General features: G+C 42.2%; 1 pseudogene; it reads left to right on the plus strand.

Annotated features, from left to right (window-relative positions):
- The first annotated feature begins 237 nt into the window (after positions 1–237).
- LOC137501085 (uncharacterized) lies at positions 238–2,802 on the plus strand (annotated as a pseudogene).
- The last annotated feature ends 8,175 nt before the right edge of the window (positions 2,803–10,977 follow it).

Consider the following 10,977-nt stretch of genomic DNA (forward strand, 5'->3'; position numbering starts at 1 on the left):
TTGTGCGTTTAAATTAAAGTTTAGTTTTTGTCATTTGTACACTAATACACGTCGTTTTCTGTTATTTTTACATGCCACTCTCTTCCCACTCCACCCCTACGGGTGCTAGGTGTGTCTTAGGGCTTTTTCACACACACCGGTTTTGACCGGCCGGTAACTTGTCGGTCGGTCCAAGTTTCATTTGCACACTTGCCGGTTGAAACCGGACGTTCAGTCATACGCCAGCTCTCGTACAGTATGGATCATAGTCGCATTATTGCCATGTGGCTTTTGTATAGACGTTACAAAAAAAACAAAAGGAATAGAATTCATAGGGTTCATCCAATAAATGAAAAGAGGGAGGAATCAGGTCTGTTTTATACGCTATTTGAAGATTTAAGAAAAGATGGAAAAAAGTTATTTAACTATTTTCGTATGTCCATTTCTACCTTTGATGATTTACATCAGCGGTTAAAATATAATCTTCGGCGTCAGAACACAAAGATGAGGAATTGCATTCACCTGAGCAGATATTGGCTATTGCAATAAGGTAAGTAACACACTACTTATTTGCTGAAAACTCTTTATTGACATAACGTACAGAAAGTAATAAATAAACTGTAGACATTTATTAGCTGAAGACGTTGATAACGCCTGAGATACACTGTCCGAGTGACTCATTTCTAATGCTGACGTTGTAGACTGGTGTGGGCCACAAGTAGTGTGAAGTTGGCCTAATGACGGAAATTGTATTCCCGACGATCCAGTACTAATGCACAGGGAATTTCCTTGAACTACCAGCAGCTGACCTGGATTGAACATATTGTGTTGACAGGGTGTTTGCACACCGAAAACGGCTGGAGACTGATAAAAACCTTGTCTTTTTGCACGCTTAATATTCTCTATGAGTTGAAGGACACCTATTTGGAATTTAATGATTTCATCATCATCAAATGTTTGTAAAGGAGGTATAATACCGTTGAATAATGACAGGTGGCGATTTGGCTGGCCACTACTTTCAAGTGCCTGCAACATTTTTATCTCTAGCTCATCAGGTTTACGACGCTTTCGGGAACCGTTTTCTTTATTCGGCACTTTCATTTCCTGAGACCGTTCGATAAAATTGTTCACCCCCATCTGTGTATTGTCTGCCAAGCTATCTTCTGTATGACGTCCTTCAGTCAGCTTCTTTAAAAATTGTAATTGATAGTTGTAGACATACTTTTTATTTTATTTTGGAAGCCCCACAACCGCTCCTTTGATGTTCTTTTGCCTTTTTACATGATTTGATGAAAGAATCTCTGATGTTTCCCCATTCTTTCATTACTTCTTTACCTGCAAATAATACACACGTATTATTGTCCTTGTTTCAGATACTTAGCAAGCGGATGCACTTTCACAGACCTTCACTACAATTACAGAATTGGCATCTCAACAGCCAGCTCTATAGTTAGAGATGCGTGTTCCAGTATTTGGTCCACCTTACAACAGGAATGTATTCCTACACCCACAAAAGGCCGCTGGGAAACAATTGCTGCAGAATTCGAAAAGAGAGCTAACTTTTCTCACTGTCTAGCGTCAGTAGATGGAAAATATATCAGAATAATTTGTCCACCTAACAGTGGTTTGATGTTTTACAATTACAAGGATTATTTTTCTGTAGTTTTGATGGCTGTTAAAGACTCAAATTGCCGGGCTGAGTGGCTCAGACGGTTAAGGCGCTGGCCTTCTAACCCCAACTTGGCAGGTTCGATCCTGGCTCAGTCCGGTGGTATTTGAAGGTGCTCAAATACGTCAGCCCCGTGTCGGTAGATTTACTGGCACGTAAAAGAACTCCCGCGGGACTAAATTCCGGCACCTCGGCGTCTCCGAAGACCTTAAAAAGTAGTTAGTGGGACGTAAAACAAATAGCATTATTATTATTATTAAAGACTCAAATTATAGATTTGTTTACGTAAATATTGGAAGTTTTGGAAAAGACTGATTCATCAATTTTCAAAAAGTGTTCATTGTGGGAATCAATCGAGACAAATAATCAGGAGCTACCAGAGGAGAGATGTCTTCCCGGAACAGAAAGTCCTAATGTGCCTTATTTTTTTGTTGGAGACGAAGCGTTTGCACTGCACAGACATCTACTACGCCCTTACGGAGGATCTAACCTCACACTGAAAATAAGGATTTTCTATTATCGTCTGTGTAGAGCAAGGAGATATGTTGAATGTACATTTGGAATTTTGAGCAACAAATGGAGTATTCTACATAGACCCATAAATTTAAATCCTGATTTTGCCGTAGATATTGTGAAAGCGTGTGTTGTACTACATAACTTTGTCCGTGACAGAGATGGTTATGAGACTGAGGATACCATGACAATAACTGGATTAGAAGATCTGAAGAAATAGCACGAGGTGGACTGGGAGCAAACAACTTGATGAATGTATTAGCTGATTATTTCTTAACTGATATTGGTGCTGTCAAGTGGCAAATGTCAAAGGTTTAAGACCTAACAGTGCCTGTGTCTGTTTAAAATGCAATAATGAAAAGGTGTTTCTGTAGTAGGTCATCACTTGTAATAAAAGGTACTTACCAAAAATGCTTGTTTTTTTTTTTTTTTTTTTTTTTTTTCGTTATAACTCAATTCTCCAAAATCTTCCTTCAGACCTTCACATACTTCCACCCCTTCCGTGTACCATCCCGATCTTTATAGATATCACTTGACTTGTCCCACAATACAGGTCTGGCCTCAACCAACGATATCAATAGTTCTATGTCAATTTCCACGTCCTCTATATTTACACTCAACTGTACTTTCTGAGAGCAGCCGGACGACTGATGGCCGGTGTGTGTGAATACACGCATACAGTCACGTGCACCACTGTAGGCTTACTGCCGGCCGGCGACCGGATTCTCTAGTGAGTGTGCCCGGCTGCTACCCGGCGCGTTACCGGGCACCGGCATGTGTGAAAGCTATAATGCTTTTACATAATCCACTACTTCGTCCGGCATGAACCGGCCGGTCAAAACCGGTGTGTGTGAAACGGCCCTTCCTCCCAATGTGCCGGCTCCATGGCTAAATATTTAGCGTGCTGGCCTTTGGTCGCAGGGGTCCCGGGTTCGATTCCCGGCAGGGTCGGGAATTTTAACCATCATTGGATAATTTCCCTGGCATGGGGGCTGGGTCTATGTGTTGTCATCATTTCATCCTCATCAAGACGCGTAGGTCGCCTAAGAGAGTCAAATCAAAAAGACCTGCATCTGGCGAGCTGAACTTGTCCTCGGACACTCCCGGCACTAAAAGCCATACGCCATTTCATTTCATTCCAAATGTATTTCTCTCTAGATAGTATTAAGTCATGTGTGTACCAACTTTGGTTGAAATTGCACGTTTGCCTAGTCACCGTCATTTTTATTCGTTTAACTTCGCCGATATCCTTACGTACAGATATTGCTCTTTAAGTGTACGCAACCCGCAAAGTGAAGTATGTATTGCGGGAAAGTGTAAGCCTTCGCCTGCAATTATTTGAGTGACCATTATTAATAATTTGATTTTATGATTACTCGAAGTCGACTGAACTTCGAGACCTATCAATGCTTCATGATTCACCGGCGGGTAATTCCTGAGAGAATAAAACAAAAATGAAGCAAATTGATCCAGTAGAACGGACGGACGGACTGACTGACTGGACAACACTGTTTTTTTTTTTTTTTTTTTGCTATTGGCTTCACGTCGCACCGACACAGTAGGTCTTATGGCGACGATGGGACAGGAAAGGGCTAGGAGTGGTAAGGAAGCTGCCGTGGCCTTAATTAAGGTACAGCCCCAGAATTTGTCTGGTGTGAAAATGGGAAACCACGGAAAACGATCTTCAGGGCTGCCGACAGTGGGGTTCGAACCCACTATCTCCCGAATACTGCAAAACTGTTGTTAGGGAATTTTTTTAAATATATAGATAATATGATTTTATATTACTATTATTATTCTATACACTTAGCTACCGTGTGCAGGCATTTTAATCTGACGCCATCTAGGCTGTCTGGGTATCAATTTCCACGTTCTATCATACTCTTTACCAGATAGCAGAGAAACGGACCTCTGTCTAGCGATCTATGGCAGAGTTGTAACTAATTTCGTCTAGTTAACACCAAATATGTCACCAGAGATCTTTTACATACCGACATCGTACAACAAAAGAGTGCCGATATGACTTCCCGTTCTTTAAAAATGCGACTACTTGTGCCATGCTTGAACTGGCAATCTTGGGACCGGAGGCAGACACACTAACACTGACGCACAGAGAGGGTTGTTATTGATTTCGTCTTTCATACTTAATGTCGTTTGAACTTCAAGTCCTTGTCTCTACTGACCAAAATGCACGTGTTTAATTCAGAGGGAAAACATTACTGCAGTAAAATTACATATTTACTAAATTACTAGCCCTGCAGCGTATCGGTAGCGTCCTTATCTCTTACTCGGAGGCTCAAGCTTCGGTTCCCAGTTCGATAATCTTGGCCTAAGCGTTGGAATGGGTTTCACTTAGCGTCGTAATGGTATCTGAGGAGTTGTGTGATACGAAAGGGTTCTCAGCTGACCTCAAGAGACAGAGTGATCCGGCCTTCAGTCCAGAATTTAAAGCCTTCGGCTGGCCGGGAATCGAAGCCAGCAAGATAACCCGACACCACGGAGCTGGCCCGCCTTCTAAGCCAAGATTTTTACAACATATGGATGTTACATGTTAATCATCAAGCTGAATACGTGAGTTAAAACCCGTCTGTCAACGTGCGTTTTTTTTTAAAACATTTATGTATCCTATGGCGTTTAGTACTGGGAGTGTCCAAAGACATGTTCAGCTCTCTTCGTGCAGAGGTCTTTCTATCTTACACCCATGGTCGATCCGTACGTCTGGATGTGGTATGATGATGATGATGATATACGGAGACTGTAAAACCCAGTGTCGGTACATAGCCACCTGCTGTCGAATAACACCAAGAGACCTGCTCAAAGTTTGCGACGTCCCCATCTGAAGGACGAAATACCATCAACAGCGTCACATGTTCTCACTCCATGTGAACAATTCGGAGAGGTTTGGAACTGAATTCAGGCTTTTTTCACGCAATCTAGTGATTAGGAAATGTATAATACCACCTCCTCTCCTACCCAGCCGGCCAGCATTTTGATAGTGATTTTATTTTTCCACCAACGGGACTTGGCATAACGATCATGGCCACCAGGTGGGTACAATCAGAGAAAGTACGTAAATACGTATTTGACTGAATGGAAAACTAGTCTGAGTTCTGATATGAATTTCTATATAATATCTTAATGTTCCTAGATTTAATACGGAAAATTGGAATAAAATCAAGGATAAGCGTAGCCAATGCTAGGATTAGAAACTCTAATATCCGAAAGATGCAGCATCCCAGTCTTATCGTGGAGCGTAAACTAATATGCTGTAGGAAAAATCTTAATTTTTACCCATTATTCAAACGAGTAACTACTGATTTTCGAACGTAAAATAAAATTTAACAAGTGGAAATTATTAGTAACGAAGCATTCCTTACCGTCGGCTACAATACTTGCCCGACCAGGAATCGAACCTAGGGCCCTCTGAGCCACGGAGCCAGGTCACTTCAAAAAAATGGCAAAACCCCTATTAAACATTGTTTAGTAGATAATCTTAATTTTAAATGTAAATAACTACGTAGCTGATACAAGATCCAGCTCCTTCGCCGAATAGAGAGCGTCGAGAGGCCTCCGGTTTCGAGGATCCCAGGTTCGAATGCCGCACGTGTTAATGATTTTAAAAGTGTCTGGTTAATTCCTCCGACTCGGGGACTAAGTGTTTGAGGTTGTCCCAACACACTCCTCTTCTTCAAAAACACACAACACATCACACAATCAACCTCCAAAGAAACAGTGAATACATCCATCCACATAAGATTGGTATCAGGAAAGGCATGCGGCCGTAAAACAGGGCCAACGTTTGATTCGCAGTTCAGATCTGCGACCCCATCAGGATGTGATAAAAGGCGAAAGAAGTTCATACAATTTTACACACATTTCGACAGTGCTTATTTTAACATTTTAAAATGCCTATTTAGGCTGCTTAAGACACTATTTTGAATGCCTGCATGTCCTTAGCTTAGTCATGGATATCCACTGCCACGGCTAGGTCAAGACAATGGTCGATCATCGTATTACTTATAAAAGTGTTCTTCAGTACCAAACGTAGCTGGTACGGACGAGTGTAAAAAAAAATAGAACGTAGAAGAGAGACAGCAGGTTGTGTTCGTAAACAAAAGGATTTAAAAACGAGCTTGAACTTCAAATAAGACGATCCAATTTCCTACTTCAGATGCCAAAATAGGACTCTTTAACGACTTCACTGTGGTCTAACGACAAAAACAACACACACACAAAATGAGGACTAAGACGGTAAGATTACAGCATATAACCATCGCTAGAGCATCGTAGGTCGCTAGGTGCACGGAAAGATCTCGCCGCCACCTGCACAGTTTCCCGGAAGCAGTGTTTAAACGTATACAGTTATTTCCGTCAAAAAAGACACTTAAAAAACTTCTCACGCCACTATAAATTTACGTACGGGCAAGGGAAACTAACTAATATACAAGACTGGTCACAAACCTGAACAGTGTGGCAAATGAATTGTAAAGCTTGATGTTGGGGACAAAGCATTCCCTTCCTAATCCACCACCAACCATACAGATCAAAGGACTGACACCCTTGTAAACAGTAACCTAATATTTATTTCAGTATGTAAACAGTAAGTTCCCAACAAATGAGGAAATGCCACAGGATGCACTATAGACTATCCCAAGCGGCGAGGCTTACGTAAATAAATCATGCCAACCACGAGCCTGGTAGCATCTTGCAGGAGATGCTGCGCTCTTGTTCCCAACACCAGTGGGCACTTTACACCTACAGTCGAGTTAAAGAGCCAATTTTACCTATATATACGTGAATGCTACCACTGTCTCGGATCTACATACCAAGTGTATGCATAAGTTATTGCCGGCTTTTGTGAAAAAGAAAATACGTACTTTCCAAGAGATATCATTTTTTGTTTGTTCAAAATATTGGCCATCGGCTTCCATACACTTCGCCCATCTTTCGGGTAAGTTATGAATACCATGCCAGAAAAACTGCTTCTCTTTTGCAGCAAACTATTCCTCGAGCTGTATTCAAACTTCCTCGAAATTGCTGAAGGGCTGCTGTCGACCGCGTGTTCCATGTATGCGAAGAGGTGATAAGACGGCGCCAGGTCGGGAGAGTACGGCGGGTGTGCAAAGATGTCCAATCCAAGTGATTTCAAGCTTTCTTTCACTGGTTTTACTGTATGAAACGACACATTGTTGTGTAGCAAAATAACTTTGCCATGTCTTCTGGCCCAGTCCGGTCGTCTTTCGATCAACACGTGATTTAAATTATTTGTTCGCGATAGAATTGTGCATTAACGGTTTCCCCGGGCTTCACGAGTCCATAATACACAATACCGCTCCGGTCCCACCAGACACAAATCACCACGTTTAAATTGTCGAAACCATGTCTCACATGTTCTAATCGATGGAGCGTGTTCACAATATGTTTCTACCACCAAAATTTGGCTATCCACAGCCTTTTTCTTTTCATTAAATAAGGAAAGTAATGCGTGCTGCAATTTTTTTTTTCAGGCACAAAGGTCGACATGATCACTGAACGATACAACACAGACGCTAGTATTTAGCAGACTCAACCTGTGTAGGTTGTCAGACGAACAAACTGACGTATGTGTCAAATTCATATGCTGCGTACTGTTCGCTGGGACCACCTCTTAGTGAAACCGGAAAAGACTTATGCATACACCTGGTACAGTGCATTGTGGTCTGAAACTCTGTGCGAATTCACCAATGGTTCTCAGTGTTTTTCTGACTGAAGGGCTATTATTTTAGGCATCTGCCAATGCTGCTTAAATTATCGTCTTTGGGTACCACGAGAACATTGTCAAGGACTTAATTTGTAAAAACAGATCATTCTGTGTGTCCTAAATGGAAGCAATATTAACTCAATAGCCTTGAGGAGAGTTTTTTTTTCTTTTACAAATTGCTTAACGTCGTACCGACACAGATAGGTCTTATGGCGACGATGAGACAGGAAATGCTTAGGAGTAGGAAGGGAACGGCCGTGGACTTAATTAAGGTACAGCCCCAGCATTTGCCTGGTATGAGAATCGGAAACAATGGAAAACCATCTTCAGGGCTGCCGACAGTGGGGATGGAACCATCTCCTGAATGCAACCCCACACCTGCGCGCCCCTAACCGCACGGCCAACGCGCTCAGTTAGGTTAATTTTTTTTTTGCTAGGGGCTTTACGTCGCGCCGACACAGATAGGTCTTATGGCGACGATGGGATAGGAAAGGCCTAGGAGTTGGAAGGAAGCGGCCGTGGCCTTAATTAAGGTACAGCCCCAGCATTTGCCTGGTGTGAAAATGGGAAACCACGAAAAACCATTTTCAGGGCTGCCGATAGTGGGATTCGAACCTACTATCTCCCGGATGCAAGCACACAGCCACGCGCCTCTACGCGCACGGCCAACTCGCCCGGTTTAGGTTAAATTAGCAACGTAAGATTGTGGGGTATCTTCAGGAGTAGTATAACGAAAACTTCAGATTTTATCTAGACTCTACAGCTCTAATTGCATGAATTCCCTATTCAGCGAATAACTTCAAAATGAAGTTGATAATGAAGCTGAAGTAATGATAATAACAGAGAATAAATACAATACAAATCAAATACAAAGGTATTCATAACAAGCACAGGGAACAAAACTTTCAGCACATTTTTTAAACTTCTCGGACGGCGGACTCGCAATATGTCATTTTCAACGGAACAACAGAATTACGTCCTCTTGACTGTGCGATCTGTTGTAACTGTTCACTCTCCTCATCAAAGCACGTATTTGTTCTAGTAACATAATATTTAAATATTTTAATCATCTGCCTTCTGATCGACTATTTGAACAAACTCAGAACATTTGTTAAGAGCCATACTTTTCAGTGTTGACTTAGTTAAATGTAACAAAAACTTTCCAGCCTGTCAAACACACTGCAATTTCAATATAAATTATAACACTATAAACATACCTATAATAGTGTGTATTTTTACAGGTATGTTTATAGTGTTATAATTTATACTGAAATTGCAGTGTGTTTGACAGGCTGGAAAGTTTTTGTTACATTTAACTCAGAATAAGAAGACTTCTCTGAAAACGTTCCCAATGGTTTGCATATGTTATGCCGGGCCCTGCATCGAAGACTGCTTTTTCTGTGTTACACGCTTCAAATTTATTAAACGACAAGGAAACTATTATAAAAAGGTAAGTAGGTTACGTGTGTGCCAAAGGTCTTCATGAGTAATATGGAGTTGCATCAAACAATACGAAGGGTGCACGAGTTCATTTGAAAAGGCCGTATTTATCACTAGAAAGGTTAATTACTCATTTGTCATCTGTTGCTCGATAGATAGGAAGTTTTTTCTCTCTCTCATAATGTTCATAAATATAGTACATAATCTTGTATTAGTCTGGTTAGATGTGAAATATGCCATACGGCCTTGCTACAATAAATAAAGCATCCATCTATCAATAAATTCAGTAATAATAATAATCGTATGGCCTCAGCTACCGTGTGCAGACATTTCAATTTGACGCCATCTGGCTGTCTGCTCGTCAATTTCGACGTCCCGTTTTACTCTAGGCCCCCACTAGATGGCAGGCCGAGTAAACCGAAACTCTCTTGGGCGTCTATGGCTGAGATTTAATTAATTTTGTCGGGTAAACACCAAATGTGTCACCAGAGATCTTTTACATGCCGACATCGTACGACATGGAGTGTCGAATGGACTTTTTTCCGCCCTTCAAAAATCCGACTACCTCTGCCGGGTTTGAACCCGCTATCTTGGGATCCGGAGGCCGACACTCTACCGCTGATCCACAGAGGCAGCTAATAAATTCAGTAAAAAAATTATAGGTCGATAGTGAGTGTTGTTTATCTTTTCTCTCTCTCCTTACGTATGTGCACTGCAGGCGTATTATTTTTATAGAGTTATACCGCGTTGCCGGCCCCGTGGTGTAGGGGTAGCGTGCCTGCCTCTCACCCGGAGGCCCCGGGTTTGATACCCGGCCAGGTCACGGATTTTTAGCTGGACCTGAGGGCTGGTTCGAGGTCTACTCAGCCTACGTGATTAGAATTGAGGAGCTATCTGACGGTGAGATAGCGGCCCCGGTCTAGAAAGCCAAGAATAACGACCGAGAGGATTCGTCGTGCTGACCACACGACATCTCGTAATCTGCAAGCCTTCGGGCTGAGCAGCAGTCGCTTGGTAGGCGAAGGCCCTTCAAGGGCTGTAGTGCCATGGGGTTGGGTTTATACCGCGTTACTCGAACACTGCAATATGTACTGCTGCACAGTTATTCGTTGCAGACAGACTGTCGCCGTAAAGACAAGTTGGTACACACATTAAGGAGGCCATTGCTTCTTAATTTATTAAAACATTAGCTAAGATTTGGTTCACTTCATGCAATGTTTACTGAACAGCTCGACTGTGAAATCAACATTGCTCTACCATGTGGTCATCAAAGCTGCACAATTGCTTCCATTACGAAATGTACCACGAGAGATATGCAGTTAAATAGCAATGTAAAGTTCTGCAGTTATATTAGAAAACTTAAGTATTACATAGCGTGAAAAGAATTGAGAGTGTGTACTTTCTGGCCGATATTATTATAATGGGGGCGTGCTGGCACAGTGGTTTAGCCACTCAGCTGAGTGAACTACCCAGACCGACTGACGTCTCACTAAGGGCACCTAAGGACACACGTGGCACACGTCATGCCTGCAGTCCATTTCCGGCCTTAGCTTGCCAAGGCGACTGCTGCCTAGATATATGGCCAGAAGATATTGGGAGTACGACGTGGTCAGCGTGACATCCTCAGATGGTCCTA

Source organism: Anabrus simplex, chromosome 1, assembly GCF_040414725.1.
Source record: "Anabrus simplex isolate iqAnaSimp1 chromosome 1, ASM4041472v1, whole genome shotgun sequence".
NCBI classification, from domain to species: domain Eukaryota; kingdom Metazoa; phylum Arthropoda; class Insecta; order Orthoptera; family Tettigoniidae; genus Anabrus; species Anabrus simplex.